Source organism: Silurus meridionalis, chromosome 23, assembly GCF_014805685.1.
Source record: "Silurus meridionalis isolate SWU-2019-XX chromosome 23, ASM1480568v1, whole genome shotgun sequence".
Lineage (NCBI taxonomy): Eukaryota > Metazoa > Chordata > Actinopteri > Siluriformes > Siluridae > Silurus > Silurus meridionalis.
The window spans coordinates 4,976,236-5,002,358 of record NC_060906.1 but is presented as its reverse complement, the minus strand read 5'-3'; the positions used below and the strand labels follow the sequence as shown (position 1 = coordinate 5,002,358).

The 26,123-nt window shown below is 37.2% G+C and overlaps 1 protein-coding gene and 1 pseudogene across 1 annotated transcript in view; both read right to left on the bottom strand.

The window, feature by feature from the left end:
* Positions 1-26,123, bottom strand: part of LOC124377359 (NACHT, LRR and PYD domains-containing protein 12-like) — an 839,056-nt gene that overhangs the window by 518,739 nt on the left and 294,194 nt on the right. The gene's annotated exons all lie outside the window — the stretch shown is intronic.
* LOC124376804 lies at positions 14,185-15,211 on the bottom strand (annotated as a pseudogene).

Sequence of the window (26,123 nt, the reverse complement as noted above, 5' to 3'; positions counted from 1 at the left end):
TCTAAACAGCCCCAGGTTTCACCCTGAGTGAGTAGAAACTAACTGAGAGATTGAATTAAGAAAGAAAGGAGATTAGGGTAAATCTTTCCTCTAGTTGTGAGGTGACTGATACACAAAGTCATGGAGCAGTTGGACACTGGGAAGATAAAGTTTATTGTAATCTTTGAGCCACGAATGATGCACAGATGCACAGTGTGGCAGCAATGACACAAACTTCACTTCACAACAAAAGCAAAAAAAAAAATCTAAAGAAAAACAGTTTGAATTCAAGAAATAAAAAAATACATTATTTAAACTTTACAGAAAAAAAAACATAAACTTTTTTTTCGCATTGTTTACAGTTTAAATGAATTAATACATAACAAAAACACACAAATAAATAAATTTGTGTGCGGAAGCAAACACAAAACCAAAATAATTACAGGGCCTTATTAAGCACCGTAAACGACCACGTGACCACCAGGCTACAGGGCAGGTCGTGTGATGACGGCACAGAAACACACAACTGGAAATAGAAGCTGCTCCTCCTAGAATCAATGCAGGGGATGTTGCTCCCATCAAAATAAAAACAGCTGTAAATCTTATATGTTCCAACAGAATATTGTGAGGGACACATATGCTGCAAAACAACACATATATGATTAAAAATACATTCATATTATGCATTTTATATATGTTCTATAAGTCCTACATATGACTAAAGCCTTATAGATGTTCATGATGTAAAGACAGGGAAAGATAATTGAATATGAAATCTGTACTTCACTCATGACTTTGCTCTTATCTTCACCTACGTGTGGTCTTTATGCCTATAGTCAATAATAGTCATACTGTATTCTGATTTTCACATTTAGATACAGTACAACATTTAAACTACACACACAAGCACACATTTTAATTACTAAATTATTTATTAGCGTGTCTACAAGGTTTAGTTGCACATTTCACATACCAATAAAGTTTTTATTTCAAATATGACATCACCAGATTTCATCTTCCTTTGTGACAATTTCTTTATCACAACTTTATCACAGTTCTACATTTAGTATATACACAATAGGTCTATTTTAAACCTACAAACATAAAACTTTACAAAATCTCAAAGTGATTCTTACACATATCATCACTAACAGAGTCCATGTGACATTTACAAACATGACTTTCTGTCACATATATTCAAGCCAATTTTTATCCCCTTAATTTTTAACATTTTAGGTTCTAGAAATATTTTTTATTTAACCTTTATCATTTACAATAATATGTTCTGATTTGTTCACAAACAACAGGACCAGACTGTTCACAATTAATGTAAACACATGGTCTCATAATGTCATTGCTGTCAACTGCTCTTTCAAATCCTGTAGGAAAATAATCAGTCTTCATGAAGGTCAATGATATTTTGACAGTAGATCCTCGAACCAGCTTCTGCACTGTATAATTTCCACATTTTTCTGACTGCATATAGGCGATGTTGGTCTTCACTGACACAGAGAAGGTATAAAACCTTAAAAATACTGCCATCTTTAAATATTACAACAGAGTTGTTCCTTTTATTTGTCTGTGTATGTGCTGTGAATGACTTCTCCATTGACAACTTTTCTGTTATAGTAGCTGCCAGTAGAGTTCACGGGTACATCTAGCAATGCATGCAATGTGTTCATATCATTTTCAGACACACTTGCCACTCCAAGTGCATTCACCCTGTCATATCTAGCACAGATCCTTATGTGATGTTTACTGGAGGTCATTTCTTTGTAGAATGATTTTATTACAGGTAAGACATCAACAGATGAGCAGGTCTTAGCTATGCGTGGCAATGCACAAGACCATGCTACCATTTTGTAAATCTGCTGAGGTACTGCATTACTGCTTTTTACTTGCTTGAGCAAGTAGTCATTATAATTCTCAAACATGAAATCAGACTGGGCGCAGAGAGGACTCACATTCTCAAGACTCTTAGTCAAATGCAGGAGTGAATGCACATTGTAGATCATCTGATCCTCACCATACAAAGACTGAGCGGATTTAACATAAAGATCAAGAGCCTCATTAACATGGTCAATATCTTCTTGACAAATGTCTGAACCTAGCAAAATGTACATGTAAAGCCCAATGGCAAAGATACTTGTTTGGAAGTTTCCCCTACAGGACTGGCAAACTGTAATATTAAAGCCATTTCTGCCATTCGTGAGCTTTACAAAACCTACGCTCAACAATAGACCATGGGATTCAGGAAAAAAAGCTTGGAAGCTTGATTGCTAAAAGATTTCAATCTACTCTAGAAGTGTTTAAACCAGTATACCATGGTTGACTGTAGCTTCCAATCTCACCTATTTGCACAGTTGTGTTGTGATCTCTAAGGTCTGGCATCTCCTCCAAACAAGGATACACTCACACAGTCCCAGTGCCTTTTCTCACTTAAACACCTGGATGAAGACAGTGTCCACACCAGTATGCATCAGATCTTATATTCAATTTTATCTACACATTTAGAGACAATGTATGTAACAAAATGTAAACAAAAATTACATACAAATGTCCTTATTTACCTGCACCTCTGATGAAATCTCCTCTTCTGCAGTTACTGATGGATGAGACACAGGGCTGTAACCTTTAAAAGATCAAGACTTTTTAAGATATATAAGTTGAACTATCAATAGAAAATATAGCAATGAAAACGTGTGGAAATATAGCTAAATAGAAATAGGTGATGTTTACCTCTATTTCTTTGAATATAGACTCCTCAGTCCTCAGTGGTAGATTGACCTGGATTAGGGGACAAAATAAACTGATAAATGTGAATATGAAGAGAATGTTATTTAAGGAATAAAGATTCAAGTATTAAAAGGTGGTTCTTTTCTAGGGAGGAAAACTCACATTAGTGTTTGATGATTGTGACTGTGTTTTCCTTTCAGAGTGGTGTGCCATATCCTAAAAGAAAGCAGTACATCAGTTTATAAAAACATCCGATCCGGTGTTATGCGCTAAATGCTCTTTTTTCTTAGTGAATGCAATGTGCTTGTTTTGTTTATTTGTTTGTTTTTGTGAATGCAATACGCTTCCGTAGTTTGATGTGTGAAATCTAGCAGTAAATCCTACAGTACCTACCATGAGCCTTACTCTTTACTTTTTCAGAATTCATAATTCTAATTCACATTTATTTGTTTGGAATGTGATTATGCAAAGGATCTTTTGTAAGAAATGTTTTGGATTGTTTACAACACAATTAAAAAAATAATAATTCATGTAGTGTTTTTGATTTGGGAATCAGGGTGAAAGGTGTTGAATGGTATTTGATATTTCATAAATGTAAAGTTAAAAGATTTTAAGTTTTTTTATTGATCTAAAACTATGATATGATTCTCTTTACTCAGCACTTCATAAGACAGCTGCTAAAACATCTGTACTAATAATAATAAAAAATTGTTTCGCTGCAAGGGTTACCTTGTATTCCGGTTGTGTTTGTACTTTATTGTGTTGTGTCAGTTCAAGTTCAGGTGTTGTATACATCCCATGTGAGTGCTAGATAAATATTCATAAAGAAATAAAGAAACAATAATAATAATACATTTGAAAGAAAGAAAGAAAGAAAGAAAGAAAGAAAGAAAGAAAGAAAGAAAGAAAGAAAGAAAGAAAGAAAGAAAGAAAGAATGAATGAATGAATGAATGAAAGAAAGTAAGTTTTGGATAGTGGATGTCAGCATTACCCATGATCCTCAGCCTCCGTTGCTATTTTTCTCATTGTGCTCAAACCAGTGTCCAGATGAGTTACAACACTCATAACTAATGATCACATTTAGTTTAAATGTTGTAATTGATGTCTTTTATTGGCATTAAACCCACATGGTTTACTCCTTATCAGCAAAAGAAAAAAAACACAGGTGAAATTGTTCTAAACGGGGTCGATAACTTCTGTATGACACACGGCTTAAAATTGTCTGAACTGTATTTCCTCAGATGGATGTGCACAAAGGACTGTGTTGAAGGAAATGGACTTGTATTTTTAGAATGCTCATTGATTTACCATATCAAACAGTGTATGCATTGTACAGATTGCCAAGCAATAGGGTGGGGGGATTTTAGGTATTATAGGGGTGTGAGTGTATTATAGGATATAACTGTTGTGTAACTTTATATATCTGCACCATTGAAGATAAACATCATAACAAATTCTTTTTTAAAAATGATTATGGCTGTTTTTCTTCAGGCCAATTAAAAAATCAACAAATATTTGTACACAGCAAACACACACTGTTTTATATGTTCTGATTTGACTTTATGTTGTATGTTATTACAGTTAACAAATAACTTGATTCCCTGTTCTGTTGCTGCTTTTCAAGTGAACTTAACCACATGGTCCAGCATTATTAAATAAAGCCTTATGGCGTGTTTGACAAATATGCACACACATAATGTGGTGTATTTTCACTGCTATTGTTGTGAATGGCAGAAAATTAAGTATTTCCAAAAATGACAATTTTATGTTTTTACTTTTCCATACATTGTTATTTAAAAAGGTGATTAATGGTTGATACACAATAATAGCTGAAGGGAAAAAAGAAAGAGATACACTATATGAACAAAAGTATTGGGACACCTGACTTTTACAGCCATAGTTGGTTCTTTCCTAAACTGTTATCGCAAATCTGAAGACACAAAATTGTATATATTGTGTTTGGATGCATGACAAGCATGACAATACCCCCCTGTGAACAAAGCAAACTCCATTAAGATATGCTTTGCATTGGTTTGAGTGGAAGATCTCCTGCAATAGAGCTCTTACCTCAACCCTATTGAACCCAAGTCCTCTTCACCTCACCTACATCAGTACCTGACTTTACTAAAACCCTTCTGTTTGAATGAGCACAAATCTCCACAAACACATTCCAGAATCTAGTGGAACATCTTCCCAGAGAGGGAAGCTTATTATAAGAGCATAATGGAGACTAAATGTGGAATGGGATGTTCAAAAATCACATATAAATCTTATAGTCAGGTGTCCACAAACTTTTAGAAATTTCAAGGGGTTTATCCTCTCAAAGAACTTACAGAAATAGTGAGCAAAATGAATCACCTGTTTAAATGAAAATAAAAGTGCATTACTGTGAGAGACGTGGGGGACGGCTTAAAGTACTTGGGTTGAGGCTGAAAACATAGATCTTAGGACTAAACAAAATACATTGGCTAATAAAACAGATTCTTCCATAGAAGGTGTTTCATTTTAGTCACTATTTCCATATAAAAATGAAAAACAAACAAATAAACAAACATAAGGCTTAATTATATATACTAGCCCTTCGAAGTGCTCTTTGAAACCAGGCCTGGGACGACTTGTGTAGATGAAATGAGAAAATAAAAACTTTGTTGTAGAGTTAAACCAAATACATCATTGGAAAGGTCTCGACCTGGTGAGTAACATGAGACAGTATGAAGATTCTACATGGCTCCTTCTTTCTAAATACTGACCTTTGAACCTCAACCTCAGACAATGTTTGAAGGTTTATAATCCAACAACAAGAAGGTCTACAGACTTGGAACCAACTGTTATAGAGAGCTCTGAACCCCAGCTATCATGTGAGAATAGTCACTATTGGGCACCAACTGGGGGCACTGTCAAAAATATCCCAAAAGCAATTTCTCCCATTTACCAACTAAACGTTTTAAAATCAGATTACACCAATGTCTTTCCCACCCCTCAAAACCCCTAGGAGTACCTGCAGTTTAATACTCCCAACTTCCAATTATTGGGAATATACCAATCTATTTAAAAACTACAATTCCCAGTAGAGTCATGCCTTTACACTTGTTACTAAGCGTACAAATAAGCACCCATATGTGAAGTTCTTCCAGTTTCCAGAGTAGGGTTAGGTTTAGGGTTATGAAAATGTATCTTTACTAAATATATCAACAATCTCCTACAGCCGAAATCATCAGGAGATCAGTTGATCTGGGGTAGTTAACTACAGAAATTATTTCCAAGTTCTGCAATCCTTTTTTGTAATGTGATGTGAAGTTAAACAAATTCCTCACATGAATTTGCTCAGTGTAGGTTGTTTCTTTTGTCTACTTTTGTTCTCAACCTTATCAGTAATATTTTGTTTTGAATGAACAAGTTAGATTGTTATCATTCTTTTCTCACTTGCAGAAGTTTATCATTTGCAAGTGTTCATCATAGTTTATTTGTGGTCTTTCTCAAAAATACCCCATACAAAGTGAAAATACACCAAATGCTTATTTATTGCTTAAATTATTGACTACAGGTTTAAGAGTGATCAAAGAAATCTGACAATGTGCATAAGTTAATACTATATAGTCTTTGGCAATTATAGCACATGGAGATTGAAGAAAGTTGAAGAGAATGCATGCTATGAAAAGGAAGATCCTTCCATAGAGTCGACACTAATGGTGGTGGAGGGGTGAAGAGGATAACGATAACTTTCTTCTGCTCAACTCAGATAAGACTGAATTACATTTACTAGGACCACATTCAGCTAGAAGTAAACTTTCTCTCTCTCTCTCTCTCTTTGTGGAGTTACACATGCTCCTGAGGATCCAGTGACCACTGTTCCTGCCCCATTTTCCCTCAGTGGATCTTCCACTTCGTCCAGACCTGCCTCTGGATAGTGTTCTCTTCGACTGGAGGCCACTCTGTGCAGCTTGGGACAGTATCTCATCAATGCCTTGGGTGGTTCCTTTAAATTCCAGAGTAAGAGCGGGAGCTTTGAGGATAGATTGGACTGTAGTTAATGTCAACAGTCTCCTACACTGACTCAGGACTACAGTTTGCTCTGATCTCCATCACTGCAGCTCAACATTGTTTATCTGTAATAAATGTACATTCGATGCAACCCAGTTGAGGATGAGCTCCCTCTTGAATTTGGTTCCTCTCAAGGTTTCTTCCTTCTGCATCTCAGGGAATTTTTCCTTCACCACAGTCGCCACTGGCAAACTTACTTATGAAGAACATATTCATTTTTTATCACCACATTATCTGTGTAAAGCTGCTTTGAGACAGTGTTCATTGTTTATAAAAGCACTATACAAATAAACATGAATTGAAGTAAATTGAAGAGCAATGCTGAAATCTGGATGAATGTAGAGCTTAGTCCCTGATGAGCACAGTGGAAGACACCTGGGTTAAGAAATTGAAAATATTTATTTTGATTTGTCAAATAAGCAAATAAATGTCAAATTATGGAAAATGAAATAAATAAACAAACTAACAGTATCATGTAATTTAATAAATATAAATTTTAATAATGCTCCCAATTACTCTGAAGCAATGAGGACCAAAATATCTGTTTTATGTTTATATGTTTACGTTTTATATCTTTTATATATTTATCTTTATTTATTTATCTGTTTTATATCTCTGAGGATTCAAAATACAACATTCAAATAGATAGATAGATAGATAGATAGATAGATAGATAGATAGATAGATAGATAGATAGATAGATAGATGGATAGATTTATTATAACAAACTTTTGTAAAGTGAATTTTTTATAAAAAAATGTAGATAAAATAAGAAAACCTGTACATCGGCGATATTTGTAGTGGTAAAATGCTACCATCTAGTGGTGATATGAGAAATTGCAACTTGTCACAGTGGTATTTATTTTGGTACTGTTGCACTGTTTCCACACGGACGGTTTTTACTTGTGGGACCAGCGCTTAATGACAGATTTTAGTGCTGATTTGAGACTTGACGCATCAGTAAAAACAAATATTTAATGTTTATTTTTTTGTGAATTTTCATTTCGATTTGTCAAACAAACAAATATATATAAAGCTGAATAAAACAATGGTATTTTATTTTTTTTAGAATTAAATTCAATTAGTATTTGGTTATTATAAAAATTATAAATATATAATAAAATACAGAATATATAAAAGAAACAATGATTTCATTAATTGTTTATTTTATTTGTTTAATTATTCATGATTCACTGAGAACTCGTCCATTTTTATTAAACATAAATATAAAAAGATTAAAATTTAAACTTTTAACGCAACACAAATTTATTCACGACGTTCTTTCTTTAGTCGGATATTTAAAAAATAAATCCACAGAAAAATAAACACTAAATATTTGTTTTTCAGATCCGACAATAAAAACCGTCCGTGTGGAAACATAGCAAAATTACCGGCCGGCAACAAGTTGCAATGCCTCATATCACCACCAGACGGTAGCATTTTATTACTACAAAAATCGCAGATGTTAATTTTTTTATTTAACTCAGTTGTCATTAAAATTACACTTAAACTATACAAAAGTCTGTTATAATCTCTGTTATAAAATGCTAGAGTCTGTTATAAAATACTATAGTAAACTTCAGGATAAACGAAATAATCACACACCTTTAATTACTTTCACATTGAATACAAATGAAAAGAAAAAAAAACATCAAGACAAGGAATATTTATTAAATGACCTGTTAAGGTTGGTTTGTTTATTTACATAACTTTTCACATTAAACATATCACTAACTCACTATATATTTAAAATAACATTGTTCCATTTAATTTTATATTTATTTGCTTTGATAAATCGAAAGGAATATTTTTCATTAAATTTTTTTAACGTTTTATAGAATTTAACCATACTTACACAAATATATATATATATATATATATATATATATATATATATATATATATATATATAGTAATTTATTTAGTATGTAATACTCTCTAAAAATAGGATAATTATAAAAATAAAAAATATATAATATATACAGAATATAAAATAGAAACAACAATTTCATTAGTTATTTATTTTATATGCTTAATTATTCCTGATGCACTGAGAACTTTTTATTAAACATTAATATAAAAAGGGTGAAAATAAAACTTAACGCAACACAAATTTAGTAAAGATACGTTTTTAAATTCTACCTACCTACCAAACACTTTTTGAGGGCAAGGCTGGCCTGTTAGGGCGGGACGGTATCCATCCCACCCGGGAAGGTGCTGCTCTCATTTCTTGTAGTATAGGTCATAGTCTCAGAACAGCACTAGTTAACAAGTGACTGTCTAGAGCCAAGGCCAGGGAGCAGACAGACAGGCTAAACCGACCGTCTGCTAGCTGCACAGAGTTGTCACTCAGGATCCACCATATTGAGACTGTGTCTGTCCCCCGAGCAAAACTAAAATATAGGAATTATCAGAAAGTCTGTTTAAGTAACCTGATTAACATTAAATTAAATAGGACTGAACGCACAGCCAGCACCTCTGATCTAAAAATAGGATTGTTGAATATTAGATCTCTCAAGCCAAAAGTGCTGACTATAAACAAAATTATTACCGACCAGGAGTTTAATATAATGTGTTTGACAGAAACATGGATTAAATCAAATGAATATGTAGCATTAAATGAGGCGAGTCCTCCTGGGTATAGTTACATACACCAACCCCGTCTAAATGGCAGAGGAGGTGGAGTAGCAGCTATTTATAATAATAATCTGAACGTCACACAAAAAACTAAACACAAATGTAAAACATTTGAAGTTCTTTACACCAACATAAAATATTCAGTGTCCGAAAGCGGGTCAAGTCAGTTAATTCCACTAATTATTATTTATAGACCCCCAGGGCCCTACTCTGATTTTCTGATAGAATTTGCAGATTTCATCACAAATTTAGTTACTTCTTTAGACAAAGCATTAATTGTTGGTGACTTTAATATTCATTTTGATAATCAGGAAGACTCCTTAAGAGCAGCAGTTGTGTCCATTCTAGATTCAGTTGGAATTAATCAGAATGTTATAGGACCCACTCATAGTGGTGGACACACTCTCGATTTGTTGTTAACATTTGGATTAAACATAAAAAACTTAGTCATAATTCCACAGTCTGAAGCTATTTCAGACCATTATCTAATCTCGTTTAAAATTTGCCTAAGTCATTGCATTTCTACCTCACCACGTTACCGTGTTAAGCGTACTTTCACGTCAGCTACAGCAGCGCGTTTTATTAATAATTTTCCTGAAATTACGATATTAGATAGATCTCCGTCAGACCCCGCAGAGCTCGACTGGGCCACTGAACATCTAGAAACATCCATCCGTTACACTCTAGATGATGTAGCTCCCCTTAAGACCAAAATGATCAGAGAGAAAAAATTTGCACAGTGGTATAATGATCATACGCGCACCTTAAAACAGACCACTCGAAAATTAGAACGTAAATGGCGTCAAACAAAATTAACAGTATTTCAAATAGCATGGAATGAGAACCTCTTAAATTATAGAAAATCTCTTAGTGCTGCTAGATCAGCATATTTCAGCATAATCCTAGATTTTTATTCAGCACGGTAGCAAAATTAACAGGAAATAAAAGCACTGCACTAACATGCACACCATCATTAGGTAGTAACGATTTCATGAACTTTTTTAATAATAAAATTGAAAACATTAGGCAAAAAATCCAGACGGTTAATATAAATCCAAATTATTTTACAAGTAACCCTGTAGACACCAGTGTAATTATAGCAGACAAGCAACTACAAAGTTTTACTCCTATTCATGAGAATGACTTAATTTCATTAATCTCCTCATCAAAATCATCAACCTGCATTCTCGATCCCTTGCCTACTAGTTTCTTTAAACAGATAGCTCCAGAGGTAATCAAACCTGTTTTAAAAATAATTAACTCTTCCATTAGCACTGGTTATGTACCTAAATCCTTCAAACTGGCAGTTATCCACCCCCTTATTAAGAAACCTGACCTTGACCCATGTCAGTTGTCCAACTACAGACCAATATCAAATCTCCCCTTTATATCTAAAATTTTAGAAAAGGTTGTAGCACAGCAGTTATGCTCACACCTACTTATGAATACCATTTTTGAAATGTATCAGTCAGGATTTCGGCCTCATCATAGCACAGAGACGGCGCTAGTTAAGGTGGTAAATGACCTGTTATTGGCCTCTGATCAGGGTTTTGTCTCCTTACTTGTTTAGCTCGACCTTAGTGCAGCTTTTGACACCATTGATCACACTATACTGCTTGCTAGACTTGAGAACGTTGTAGGAATAAAGGGAACAGCTCTCTCTTGGCTCAGGTCTTATTTGACTGATCGCTATCAGTTGGTAAATGGTGAGTTCTCCACACTCTATGAGGTAAAGTTTGGTGTTCCTCAAGGATCTGTCTTAGGCCCACTGCTTTTCTCTTTATATATGCTGCCTCTTGGTGAAATCATTCATAAACATGGGATTCGCTTCCATTGCTATGCTGATGACACACAGCTGTATATTTCAGCAAAGCCAGATGAGCTAGATCAGCTTAACAATGTGGAGAAGTGTGTAAAGGACATTAGACAGTGGATGCTTAATAACTTTCTTCTGCTCAACTCAGATAAGACGGAAGTACTTTTACTAGGACCAGCTAGAAGTAAACTTTCCGATTACGTAGCATCTCTAGATGGTGTTTCTGTTTTAGCATGTACGGCTGTCAAAGACCTTGGTGTGATTATTGACCCGAGTCTCACGTGAATAATATTACCAGGATCGCCTTCTTTCACCTTAGAAATATTGCTAAAATTAGAAATATGATGTCGTTACAGGATGCAGAAAAACTAGTTCATGCTTTTGTTACTTCTAGATTAGACTACTGTAACGCTTTACTGTCTGGGTGTGCGAGTAAGTGCATAAATAAGCTTCAGTTAGTTCAGAATGCAGCAGCAAGAGTCCTCACTAGATCTAGGAAATATGACCACATCACCCCTGTTTTAATCAGTCTACACTGGCTCCCAATCAAATCTCGCATTGATTATAAAATATTACTACTGACGTATAAAGCACTTAACGGTCTCGCACCTCAGTATCTGAGTAAACTTCTGTACCAGTATGATCCTCCATGCCTATTCAGATCAAAAGGTGCTGGCTATCTGTTGGTTCCTCAAATAATGAAGACTACAGCAGGGGGCAGATCTTTCTCTTATAAAGCCCCACAGTTATGGAACAGCCTTCCAACCAGTGTTCGGGACTTGGACACAGTCTCAGTGTTCAGTCGAGGTTGAAAACTTATTTATTTAGTCAAGCCTTTTATCATTAGGTTTTTCTTAGGTAAAGGCTCAGATCTGGTGGGAGCATGGCTATAGAGTGTTTGGTGAACTGGTATATTTGTATGCTGTTGTCCCCTCACATTCACACGTTCACTCGGGTTTGTTGACGGTGGTGTGGTGGGTCGTCTCTTATCCCAGAGATCCCTCATGTCTGTGTTACATTCTGGTTCTCCCTTTTAGTTATGCTGCCATAGCGAGTCTTGCCGGAGTCCAAACTGCACAGTGACATTAACTTTCATACACCAATAGGGACACTTAATAATCCATATCCTTCTCTTCCCGTCACCCTCTCTCTCTCTCTCTCTCTCTCTCTCTCTCTCTCTCTCTCGGTCGAGTTAAACATGCGCCTGAGGTTCCAGTGACCACTGTTCCTGCCCCTCTCCCCTCCGTGGATCTTCACACTTCTGTGCAGCTTGGGACGGTCTCTCATCAACACCTTGGGTGGTTCCATGTAATTCCGGAGTAGAACGGGTGCTTTGAGGACGGATTGGACTGTAGTTGGTGTCGGCGGTCTGCTGCACTGACTCGGGAGTGCAGTTTGCTTCTGATCATCATCACTGTAACCCGCAACATTGTATATCTGCTTCAAATGGACATTTGGTGCAACCCAGATGAGGATGGGTTCCCTCTTGAGTCTGGTTCCTCTCAAGGTTTCTTTCTTATGCCATCTCGGGGAGTTTTTCCTTGCCACAGATGCTCATCAGGGACAAACATACTTACAAAGAACATATTTACGTTTAATCACCACATTATCTGTGTAAAGCTGCTTTGAGACAATGTTCATTGTTAAAAGTGCTATACAAATAAAATTGAATTGAATTGAATTGAATTATGTACACAGCTTTTATATAGACTGTACCACAGCACATCCACCCTCGTTTCTGCACTTGTTGTTTTTAGGTTTGTGAATTCACTGGGTTAAAGCACAGTTGTAGCAAAGGAACACAGACTAACAATTTACATTCTTTCCCATCCAAGTGAACTGTGGCAAGTTTTCATCATGTCCTTTCTGTGAGCTTCTAATAAAACACAATGGATTACTTCATGCTCGGGAATCGATCCTAGCAAATCCATCACTGCTTCACGCCTGGGAACCTGTCCATTAGCAATTGTAGATTATTGCTGTAAATTATATTTAAGGAAAACACTGGAAAAAGAAAGTGCATCCACAGTTAGTTTTAAACGCAACTGTTAGCTTGTTTAAAGCTGCATCCATATATACCAGGGGTCTTGAACCCTGCTCCTGGTGAGCTACTGTCCAGTAGATTTTAGCTCCAACCCCAATCAAGCACAGCTGAAGCAGCTAATGGTGTTCAGTGTTTGATAATTACAGACAGGTGTGTTGGAGCTGGTTGGAACTGAAGTCTGCAGGAGGGGAGCTCGATTGGAGACACCTGCTATAGACTTAAAGCTTTACACAATTTTATTATTTAAAACTAACCTCAAGGTATTTTCCTGTTTTCTCTGTCCAGGGCCTCGTTTTTCAAAAGTAATCCACTAGGATTTTGGATAACGGATTGGATCAAATCTTGAAAATGGGTTTTTCAAAAGAAAAAAACGGATTACATTATCGGATTAGATCATGTAATCCAATCTTAGTTTTGATCCGGATCAAACCTTTAGTTTGGGTTTTTCAGAACTTTTTTGTAGGATTTGGATCACTTTGATCCAAAAAATCTGGATTAAACTGATCCCATCAGAAGGGTGGATTCAGCGTGGATTCCATGCCCAAAATGTAATGAAAACTTAAAAAATGTATCAAATAATACTATATTTGGATCATGCAGTATCTTACAAGATATCCTAGTTATTCAAAAGGTTTTAATTTTATTTGTTCATCCGTCAGGCTACAGTGATTAGGTAGGCTTTAACGTATTCAGCCTTTCAGTATAGGCCTACAGCAAAGTAGAAATACAATAATCCCCCAAACAGCTCTCAAAATTGACAAAAAACAATAAATTTTATTCTGTCACTAATTGATAAATATATATTCATCACAATCGAAAATATTTTTGTTTTTAGAATATTTATTAGTGATACATGCAATGATTACAGAATAACCCCAAAAATGCAAAGCATGGCAATCACTGATTTTTTAAATCCAAAGCAATTCCAAATCAGAAATAGTGTCTAACTATTGCGTCCCTTGTTGCACGTCCTGTTTGCTCGTTCTGGCAGAATGCAGAAGGTTGGTTAGGGTCTCCAAGGGGCTCAGGTGCATCATTGTCAACACAGAGAGGGACATTGCGCTTAGTAGCGATGTTGTGCAGGACAATACAGGCAAGGGTTATGTTGCATGCTTTCTGTGGTTCCGCTCTCAGATAGTTAAGGCATGCAAAGCGCCTCTTAAGAACTCCATTTAAACGCTCAATTGCACATCTTGCTCTGCAATGAGCAGTGTTGAAGTGTGCCTGCACCGGTGTATTTGCTGTTAGAAAAGGAGTCATCAGCCATGGTAGGAGTAGGTAGGCACTGTCTCCTAATATTATGCCATCCGGTCGGTTGGTTTGGAGGTCTCTATATAGAGCGCTCTCCCTCAGGATGCGTGCATCATGGACAGACCCAGGCCACTTGACAACGCAGTTGGTGATGATGAGGTCAGCATCACACACAAGTTGGACATTGATGCTGTGCCTCCCCTTTCTGTTTATAAACTCCCATTCATTCTCACGAGGTGCTTGTATATGCACGTGTGCAGTCGATTGCTCCAATAGTATTGGGCATATTTCCCAAAAGAAAAAAGCTGCGCTTAGCCTGGGCAATCTGGTTGTCCTTTGAAAAAGAAACAAATTCATTGACCAGGCTGGCCAGTGCGATTGACATATCTCTCACCAAATCACACACAGCTGATTTCACCACTCTCATATAGTCACCAACAACCTGATAGAAAGTCCCACATGCATAAAATCGGAGAGCAATGAGGATCTGGTCTTCCACAGACAGACTGTGACTCCTTTGGGTTCTGTGTTGAAGTTTTGGCCTGAGAAGGTTCACAAGGTACTCTATATCAGTCTTCCCAAAGCGAAACCGGACATACAGCTCCTCAGTGGTGTATTGCTCCAGTGGCTTGGTACGTTCAACATACACCCTTTGACGGTATCCTCTCCTGGCAAAGTTGTGGTGGCGGTGGACAACACCTGTCATTTCACTGTCTCTCTGTGAATCCTCTGAGAAAGGCTGATTTATATGGCTGTGTAGTTGGTCTTTTTAGACACACCTATTACAACTGATTAGTTTTGGCTTGTGTTCAATTGAGGCAATTGGACCCAAGGCCTATAATTGATGAACAATGTTAACTATAGTAAAGCAATGGAACCATGGACTCAAGAAGCTGTAACTTCACTACTGCTGAAACCAATGCACTACTAGAGGGTGTTCGGTGCCATTATGGAACAATAGTGGGAAGTTTTAATTCTGCTAAGGATACCAACAAAAAGAAAAATGATGTTTGGATTTTAATCCCAGAAAATGTGAATGCCATAGAGTCTGGCCAGAGGAGGACCACAGACCAAATCAAATTGCGGTGGAAGAATCTTAAAGCCAGGGCAACAAAGGACCATGCTGAAGCCAAAAAAACACAAACAGGCAACAAGCCATTTAAGAGGGGAGATTACACAGATGTGGTCCTCGACATCATTGGAGGTGAGAAGTCGCAAGCTCTCCATGGTATTCAAGGTGTTGTAGGGGATGGCGAGCCTTGGATTAAGGAGGAGGAGGAGAATCTGCCAGTTCCTCCTGAGGCTGATCCAGTCAGCGTATTTATATTGAATCTCAGCTCTGTTCCTGAGGAAGAAGCTGGATCCTCATTGGTTGAGCCAGTGGTAGTTGCCACAGGATCTCAGAGCAAAGGCTTGAAGCGCCCTTCATCAAACAAAGATGATGATTACAAGGCACTTCTGCAAAAAGAGACTGAAAGGGCAGAAGCACAGCTTCATCTGGCAGAGGAACAACTGACTCTGACCAAACTGCACAAACCAAGGCCAGACTTGAGATCCGCCTCCTAAAGGCTACGCTCAGACAAGCTGGTCTCTCCACATCAGATGAGGAAGTCTGAAATTATTGTGGAGTATTTGACATTAAGTCTTTTTTTTTATTCAATACATCTATATTTGAAACTTGTTATACATATCCTCATTGTACAGTGTTTGTGTTGTATGTCTCAGATGAGCGGCCTGCTGGAAGAGGATGGGGTGGGGTTTTTCTTGTTTTTAGTTTATTTTAAATGTGTGTTTCAAATAATAATGAACTTATATTGACCCCACACTGGCTATTCTACTTGTTGCTCTTTACATATCTATAGTTCTACATTGTGATTTCCTATCCTGTTTGAGCACTGGTTATCCACATTTGGTGATCCTGAAAAGTTCCTATCCAGATCAGATTGATTGAATCCGATGTTGCTTTGAAAAACTGGCTCAAGAAGTAAGCTGGATTACGTTATCACGGATCGCAAAAAAAAAGGATTACTAAATCCGGATCAATTTTATCCGGATTAAACCTTTTGAAAAACCGGGCCCAGGAGCCTGGGTCAATGAAGTCTGCAATGTGTCTGGTATTCAAAAGAAAACAAAATAAATACATGTAATATGTGATTAAAGACCAGTTCTGTAGCCTGAGAACGAGGCTCCTATGCAAACTTGAAGGCCAGAGAACGAGGCTCCTTAAGTGTAACTGAACAACATGCCTGAACAAAGCTAGTAAATTAATGATCTTTTGTCTCTATCTAAATATGGTTCTGTATTACTCATCTCAAAAACCATCAGGGCGAAGAGAATCTAGATAAAGTCTCCCTCTTAGCTACCAACTAAACTTGCAATGGGTATTTTATTAATATCCATGAAAATAAAACTTAGTAAAGCTCCCTATTGAATTTGAAAATATTAAAACTAAAAGAAACTGAACACAGAGCAGATAGTGATCAGGTTCTCCTGGCTGCCTGCTCCAAGCTGGAAACAGTAGGATATCCCTGGACCTCGTGTTTTCCTAATAGTATTAGTACAAAATAATATGCATGCACAAAAAACATATACTTTTGTGCATGTTCCCAATAGAGCTCTTTCTCAGTTAATTAGTACAGGAGAGCAAAAAAAAGAACTTTCAAGCAAAAAATGCACTGGATCCACATCATCTTTTAAGGTGGGAACAACATATAGGTCCACAATGTGAACATTTTTTCCCTTATGGAAAGAACATTGTACATTCTGAAATATGCATGCATCAAAATATCTATTTTTAAAGAAGATATAAAAGTATAAAATACATTTCTTTGTGCAGCTGCTTCCAAAATCTTAAGAGCATTTCTGATCTGAAATGAATTGCAGAACGATGACATCATTGTGAAAGCTGCTTTGTGTTACAAAATGCATTATACGGGAATTTGTGTGTTTTTGTGTAGCAGACTAACACATTACACATACACACATTAGAATCCATGAACTTGTTTAAAACCCAGGCTCCAGAACTCTTCTCGTGCTTTACCATCAGTTCTCCTGGTAGACGATTTTCATCCAACATGTACTTTAACTAAAAATAAAGAACATTCGATATGATTAATTAATAGTTACGAATTAAATATGAAAAAGAATAGACACGCTTACCAGGTCATCTTGAACAGGGCCCAAGTCCTTCTTCCACTTGGCACCTGAAGAAGCATATGGATGATCTCAGGCATTTAAACATTGAGTAACAGTGATCCTGAAGAAACCTCCTTTTAGTTGGTCCAGAACATCATTACCAGCCTGAACTGAACATACTCGCACAAACTTGTGCTTGCGATTTTGGAATGACTTCTGCTGCATGCTCTGTGCTCTCTCTATGTTGCTAGGAACCTACAAATAAGAAGAGTACGCATAATTAAAAACGTGATCAATGGAGTCTCAGTCTGGCCAACGTGGATCAATGAGGTACTGGTGTTGGTATCGATTTAGGCAGAAAATTGGAGGTATACAGTGTAACAAAGATAAAACAAGGGCTTAAAGTTACATATAAAGTAGAATCATACACAGATAAGCCAAGGTCTAATTCAGGAAGTAAGTCGCTACTTCATGTACCTTATATTTTCAAATACAAACTGTTTCATTAAGACGTTTCATCTCATGGATTCTGGTGTCAATGTCATCATCTGGGTCAGCATCTTAAAAATCCCATGAGACAGGCATTCATGAACTCTGGCAGACGTGGGTGTCGATGGAAGAGGAGGAATTAAGGACTGTGTTTAGGAGTACTGATTACAAAGAAAGCATACCATTAACTATTTAGTTTGTATTAAAAGGGAAAAACTCCACCTTTGACGTTAACTATTTAATAAATTCACCAATTGTTTTACCATTGACAATTAACTGTAGATATAATAAGTTAGCATGTTAAGACACAAGCTGCTTTGCAGTGTTGATTCCATACACCACAGTAGGAAGGTGGAGGTCCCAGTCATTGTGGTTGTCATTCACATACTTCCTGAGGGAACGCTTAATGTTTTGATTTGTCCTTTCATCCTGTGCACATCAATGCATTTATAAAGTTAATGAACAAATGTAAAAACAACAATAAAATTTACAGGAGTTCCCTGTCCAAAGAGCATCCAAAGAGTTCCCTGCCCATTGGTCTGGGGATGGGAAGCACTGGAAAAGCATGATTTATGTTCAGTATTCTGAAAATGAACATCCAAATAGTTCCCTGCCCATTGGTCTGGGGATGCATGGGGCAGCATGATTTATGTTTAGTGTACTGAAAATGCTTTCATTGAGCTGCAGAGGAATCATCAGTTACATTTGCAAGACTGGAGTAAATGTAGACAACAACATATGTTGAGAGTAAAATAGTGAAAAAATGTTTACAAAAAACTTTACAAAACTTTACCTTGTTAACAAACTCCTTCCATCGGTCTGTGATTATTTTTCTAAGTGTGCTAAACGAGTACAACTTTGTGGTTATTATTGCAGACACCTCAGCCACTGTCTTTGATTGCATGTGTTCTGCAATCACCCAGTTGGTGAACAGGTCGCTCATGGTAAGGACATACTTGTTGCTGCGTGCTTTTTCTGGCAGCGGTCCAATTAAATCCGAACCAAGGACCTCCCGAGCTTCTTTCACTTGCATGGCACAGAATTAGCATCAGTCAAATGCTGCTAAAACTGCACACACGCTTGAAACTAGCTTGTTAGTCTCAGTGTGCAAAAACATTGTAAGCTTTACCTTCATTGAATGCAAGACTGGCTCAACAGTCTTGAAGGGGTTTCATTCAATTGACAACGGTGACAAGATCTCACCTGAAAAGCAACATAAAAATTCATTGTAATCAAAGAAAAAGGAGAGCCACTAATGGGCAGAGAGAACACTGCTAAACTGGGAGCTACAAACATAGCTACAATTAGTTCCCAGTTATGGACAGATTAACACAGAGCAGATAAGTTTAAACATTGATGGTGCTGTGACTCCAGTAGCCCAACCAATATGCTGAATTCCATTCCACTTGAGATGAGCAGTAGAATGTAAAATTCAGCAGCGTCTAGAGCTGGACCCCATTGAACCTTTTACTGGTGCCACTCCATGGGTCAACCCGGTGACGATTGTTCCCAAGCCTGACAATGTTATTAGACTATGTTTAGATATGCAGCAGGCAAATAAAGTAATAATCCGTTGTTAATAACCAATTCCAACTGAAGAAAACTCCTTCACAAATGCCTCCTCTGTTTTTACTAAGCATGATCTCAAATGGGCTTACCACCAATTAATGCTTATGTTACAGTCTGGAGGTATTACTACATTTGCTGTACACAACGGTACATATCGATACAAGAGACTGATATTCTAAATTTTATCAGCCAGCGAGCAGTATCAGTATTGCTTCTTTCCAGGAGACGCATGATCAGAGACTTGTGAATTGCCGTTTGACACTTGATGGCATTTTCCAGCCTTAAAGCACTTAAAACTACCGTATTTTTCAGACTATAAGCCGCTACTTTCCCCCCACATTTTAAACCCTGCGGCTTAAAGAATGAAGCTAATTTATGGATTTTTCCTGGGTTTTCCCAGTTTCACAAACTTCAAGCCAAAAAACTGAACCCCAAAACATTAGATAAATGGAATTTCCGAACGGAAACGGGGAGAAAAAAAAAAATGCACCTCACCTGTGTTCTCAGCTGCATGGCTTCGGGAGAAAAAACTTCCATCTGTTATCATTTTTAAACGCACGAGGATGCCTAAAGATAAACTCCCGAGATAAATAGTTGTGAAAGGAAGGAGGAAGACAGTGAACAATGACTTACTTGGTAGGCTACTGTTTAGATACAAGATGTTGTAACGCGTTGAGTCTGGGTGAAGGGAGAGCTCACTAACTCCAGTTGCAACAGAAATCATAAGTGCTTTTTTTTATTTTTCTTGGCAACAGCGTTACGGGTTAGTCAAATAAACTTAGAAATGAGCATCAGAAAATAATATGGACATATTCCTCGGTCCTGCACACATGCAGTAATAGCGGAAAAATGCGGCGGCAGGCTATTCCCAAAATGCCGCTCTGCTCTTAAAGGAGCCACAACATATTTCACCCGTTACACCGTGTAACAGACATTGTCTTTCGTTAAAGCCTGTGTAAAGTTCATTAGTTTCAGTGTAGACCAGTGCGGCTTATTTATGTTTAAAATAAAAATCTTTGTCAAATTCAGCGGCTTATATATGGGTGCGCATAATAGTGCGGAAATTACGGTAGCTTAATTTTGACAAGGCGGCACCAACCAAGTTTATGGCGGATGCAAGTCTGGTAGGCATCGGAGCCATGTTGATTCAAGAACAGAATGGAGAGAATGTCCCTACATGCAAAGTCAGTGGCAGCTTAATTGAAAATAAGCAAAAATACTCCTAAACAGAGCACTTAGCATTTTCATTAGTATGGGCATAGAGACTCCATCTACACATATATGAACAAAAGTTTAACTTGATCACGGATCATAAACCGCTTGAAGCTATCTATGGCCTGCGGTCAAAACCATGTGCTCGCATCAAAGGTGGGTGTTAAGACTACAACTATTTGATTTTTGTGTTTATGTTCCCGGTGATTAAAACACAGCAGAACCACTCTCATATCTGGTCTTTGGAAACAAGGGACGACGCACACAAGCATTAAGCAGAAGAATGTGAGAACTGTGGCTGTGAGCACTACCCCAAGGGCACTTAGGACAAAAACTGTGGAGGAAGCTTTAGCAACAGATGATAAATTTTTTAAAAGTCAGACAGGCAATACATACTCGTTGTTTCAATGAATCCAAGTCATACGCTCCCTTTGCAAATGAGTTATGTATGTTCAGACAGTTAGTCTTGAGGGACACACACATTGCATTACCAATTGTTGGAACTACTTTTTAATGGGAAAATCAGAGGGAAAACCGCAGGATTTTTCCATGCCACACAATGACCAGGAGATAAAGGACCATGATGCTGAGCAGTAAGGGAAAACCAAGCTGTATGCTGATCACCACCATGGGGCAAAGAAGTGGGAGATCAATTCCTGGTCAGACAGCAAACGTTTAAAATAAAACTAACAACCAAATTCAACCCAATCCATAAACTATCATGTCCAGAAAAAGGAATTCTGTGACCATTGAAGATTTAGATGGAAGACAATATAAAAGGAATACCACATTCATGAAGAAATACTTCAGTGAGAACAAAAATGATAACCCAGTTGAAAGACAAACCAAAACAGAGAAAGAAGTAAATAAGTCAGGGACAGTTAACAGTGAGCAATTGTTTGCTGAAAACCAGCAGTCCAAAACATGCTACTAGATGGTGATATGGTTACACAAATGAGACCAAAGAGGCAACTCGAATGTCTGAGAAATTCAAAGACTATTTCAAGTGATCTTGTTATTGAAATCACATGCGTTGAAATGGTGGGAGATTAATGTGGTCTGCTTGAATACATTCTTAAAAGTCAATACAAACTGATCTGAGAGTATAGCAGCTTCTTAAACAGAGGAAACTGTAGACCACAACACGATTAGGTAGACAAATTCTCTCAAGACTCTTTATAGGACATGTTCTAATATTCCTGAACCTTTACCTGTAGGCTTCAGAGACCAACTCATAAGCACTCATTCTCTAAGCCCAGAGTCCTCAAAGGACAATAAATAGCACATTTTCTGAGCTTTTCTACTGAAGACAACATGTTTAGGCCAATTTAATTCTATAGCTATACGCAGGGAAAACACTAAAATAAATGTCTAATTCACTTTCACAGAAGTGAACCAAAACAATGTGTTTACCGACAAAAAAAAGCAAGTGTGGATGGGACGAGCAAGCAGGCCGAGGCATAGGGAAAGGCCTTACAGAAGCTGCAGGCAGAGAGGATGGTGGCAAAGAAGAGGAAGACAGGTTAGCCAAGTGAGCCAGACATTGAAGAGATTATTCACTTATAATTTTCCTTGCCTTAATCAGACTTCTCGATTTACCTCGAGTTTCATCTTACACACAGCTATTCTAAACTCCATTGTTGCTTTATGTGCTTCTGCTTTTTCTTAAACCTCTAATTGGAACCGTGCAGACAAAGAAGGGGAAAACAAGTCAAAGCAGGGTAGAGTAGCTAGGATCAGAGGTTAAAGTTGTTACTGCCTTTAATGTTCGAGTGTAAAGATTGTTAACAAAAAGTTAAGGTTAGGTTCTTGCTTTTAATTGGTCCCTTTTTTTGTTTTAGCCACCAATTACAATTCCCATGTGACTCCACCTTTACCTGTATATGACAGCAGTGAGCCAGAAACAGAGAAAACACTGGGTGTGGAAAATAGAAAAACACAGAACACAGCACAGACTCATCTCACTAATACTCTGAGCATGGTCCTGCTACCGGAATAATATTCATTTGCTCCTGAATTCCATGGAAGTTGGTTCTGATATTGAAATAAACAAATCATTTGTTTTCTTGCACTGGTTTCAAATGTTTATGAGTAGTTTTGAGTCTCTGTTTGCCACAAGATGAGTGAAAACTGTTCACCTCATTCGATTCTAGTCTTCATTTTACAACACTGGATTGAATACTAGTGTTAGTAACATCAACAATTATGGTACACTACTGCCACATCCACCTACACTGCCTTCTCTGCCTGAGCATGGACCCTAACAGAAGCTGAGAAGTGCTGGGACTAAGACTCATTGATGCGTGTGCAGACATCAGTTTGCAGCTTCAGTATTCATGGTTAAGTGGTTAAGGTGTTGGGGTAGAAATCCATGGGGGTCTCCCTGTGCAGGTTTAAATCCTGCTCACTATGTTTGTGGTCTTGTTTCTTACAAGTGATCAATGGAAAACTCCACCAGAACACAGCTCTTTAACACTGTAGCTGCAGCTTTTTAATAAACCCCACAGAACAAAATACGTCTCAGAAGTTTGCATGTTCACCAAATGACCTAGACATGGTCACCAAGGCAAAAAGCCAAACAGCCCTCAGTCAGGGTGGTCAAGCGGTTGAAGGTGCTGCGTTCAGGTCGCAGGCTTCTCTGCTGGCATGGGTTTGAGTCCTACTTCTAACAGGTGTTTAATTTCTTGGCTGTATTTTTTTTCTGAACTGCGCCCATGAGGAGGAGCTTTGTTGCAATGTAAATGATACTGAAAGAACATGAGAGAAAACTGTTCACCATGATCACTCTGTTAGATTCTAAAGTTGGCTTACACATATAAATAACTAAATATAAAAGACCTTCAGCAAAAAAAAAAAATCTTCAGCAAATCATACATTTATTCACAACATCCTTTCTTTACTTAGAAATAAAATAAATAAATAAACAAACTCCACCTATTTGTAATCAGTAAACATTTGTTTTATTTAAGTCTCAAATCAAACACCAAATCCACAATGATTCACACAATTAACCCTCTGGATGGTGTTTTGTGGGTTTTTCACTCATAATGGAGAAACGAACTTAAATTACTGTTTTTATCGATCGTACAGATAAAAACAAAACATCATTCAAATCTTTAAAATGTCTAATTTTATTTGTATTCATAACAACAAAACGCTGTTTTTGTAAAATAAAGTAAACCTACAGGGGGCGCTCTCTGCCATGTCATCTCTTTTCACAAACATCAATAAAACAACCTGAATATCAGTGAATATTTACCTCACAGACATAATAAATATATGTGTTTATATATTTATAAATAACATGTCTTTTACATAAACCACATTCACATCGAATAAAAATATTCTCTGATTATGTAATTGCTATGATTTATACCATAAATCTTATAAAACCATTACATACCATAAATCAGTATGATTATGATAAAAGCTTCTTGACTTGAAGTGGTGCAGTTTCTCTGGTATCACCTCATTAATTGTCCGTGTGGAAACATAGCAAAGGTTCTGTTTGGTGTCCTGATGATTTACGTCATTTAAACCATGATTATTACTTTAAAACATTTACAAGAATTTTTTGTCTTCATGCTTTGTGTTGCATCCATATTTCTCAATGTCCATGTTGCTTAAAGTATTAAAAGCAGGAAGTATTAATATATGGCACATTTAGAACAGATAGAAATGTGTAATTAAATATTTAATTTGATTGACAGCCCTAATATTAATATGATGTGAGGTTCAGTTACCAGCGTGACACTAAAACAGGTAGAAGTAATAACTACTTTTTACTGAAGTACATGAGTATCCGCACTTCTACTTAAGTAAAGGATGTGTGTACTTTTGCCACCTCTGGTTTTAGCTACATCAGCAATACAGTATAATGTGTTTATAGCCTGTATGACTTTAGCTATGCTAATGTGTGACATCCCATGGTTATGCTTCACCAACACTATTAAAGCTTGTTTAGACAGTGCAATTTTACCATCTACATCTCTAATGATAGCAGCAGAATCTGATTTACATTGTTTAGCCCAATACTTGATGTCCTCCTCAGTAGGCTGACTCTTAAGTCTTTTTAGGTCTATATCTGGTATATTGGAGATATGTGACATCATCGAGATCTCAGGGTTTGTATGTATTGTGTCCAAATCTACTGGTTGTTTCGCTGCTTCCTTAGCTACTTTATCCGCTAATATGTTTCCTGAATTTCCTCTGAATCACCTATGGCATGTCCTTTAATTTTCACTATGGCCACTTTGGCAGGGAGTTAAACAGCATTTAAAAGGTCGCCTATGAGATTAAAATGTGCTATGGTCTTTTCATCAGCTGTTTTAAAGTCTCTTTGCTTCCATGTTTCTGCAAAATCATGCACAACACCATAAGCAGACTTAGAATCAGTGTATATAGTCACTACTTTACCTTCAGACAACTGATATGCTCTTGTAAGTGCCACCAACTCTGCAGCTGTGTGCAGATGTGTATGGTAATGATTTAGCTTCAACTATTTCATCAGGTAATCTTACAACCGCATATCCACATAAATACACATCAGAAGGTTTTGAAAATGATCCATCTACATATAGGCAATCCCCCTCTTCCAGGGCCGTATCTAAAAGATCAGGCCTACAAGAGGTCTCTTGTTCGATGTGTTTAAGGCAATCATGTGCCTCGTTAAAACCATCTAAATCTATAAAGTCTAGCAGATCCTGCAGCACTACTACAGCTGAATGTGGCTGAGAAGAGGCTTAATGGTCAAGTTTTCTGTCTTTAAGAGTGTGGTTTCATAACCAGATCTACGTTGTGCTGTTATATGTTGTGTGTTGAGGTTGTGTAAAATAGCTGTTAGCTGATGTGAGGTGTTCAGTATCAGAGGATGTGACAGCACCGTTTTCTCAGCATCCCGGACCATCAGAGCCGCAGCAGCTACTGCACGCAAACACGAGGGAAAGCCTTGTGTTATGTTGTGTAAAGATTTAGAAAGATACACAACAGGGAGATATCGGTCACTGTGTTCCTGGGCCAGAATCCCCACAACCGTACCACCACGTTCTTCACATAAAAGGTGAAAAGGCTTAGTATCATTCTGAAGACCTAAAGCTGGAGCAGACTGTAGAGCCTTCTTGAGGGCAGTAAAACTATCAGTCATTTCATGAGTCCACAGAATGAGATGTGATGGAGGAGCTTTGTGATCCTTCTGCTCTGGGCTTTTTCACATC